The sequence below is a fragment of the Paramormyrops kingsleyae genome, chromosome 3 (genome assembly GCF_048594095.1).
Source record: "Paramormyrops kingsleyae isolate MSU_618 chromosome 3, PKINGS_0.4, whole genome shotgun sequence".
NCBI classification, from domain to species: domain Eukaryota; kingdom Metazoa; phylum Chordata; class Actinopteri; order Osteoglossiformes; family Mormyridae; genus Paramormyrops; species Paramormyrops kingsleyae.
The window spans coordinates 8,346,985-8,347,624 of record NC_132799.1 but is presented as its reverse complement, the minus strand read 5'-3'; positions in this window follow the sequence as shown (position 1 = coordinate 8,347,624).

The window sequence follows — 640 nt, the reverse complement described above, 5'->3', positions numbered from 1 at the left end:
TGCAGAAGAGAGATTCACCCATGCATGACGTGGCAGGAAAGCTTCTACTTCAGTGATGATCTCATACATACAGGCAGAGCATGGTAAATCACTGAGGATGCAAGTGTGTCCCGATACCGCTTTTTGTCTGTGCTGCCTTCCTCGCTCACTCACTCGTTCCTTTCCTCGTCCACTTCAGGAACTTTCAACTTGAGTCATTGAGGGAGGGAGTAAGGGAACCATCAAAACAACAGTTTTGGGATGTAGCCAGGCTGCTGTGCAACATCATCATGTGACTAGTGATGTCATTACAATAACATGGAACCCTTTTAGCCAAGGGTAGCAGCTGGAATGTACAATTTTACTAAAATCACGTGCTGTTTGTGATGTGCTGTGTATTTCTGGCAATTAATGCTTTGTGCGTTGTCTGAAGCAGTAACACTACTATTTATACACAACTAGTTTCTTTAGTATTTGTAAGTGTTTTCTGAATTTGCAGTGCATTGAAACTTGTCTGCCACCATAAGAGGGAGAATTTAGTATAAACATAATATATTAGTGTTGATTTAAATATCGGAATAGACCACTTGACATGAATTATAGTAAATGGCATGTGATTATATTCAGATCACAATAATACTGATTACTTTCAGAGCACATC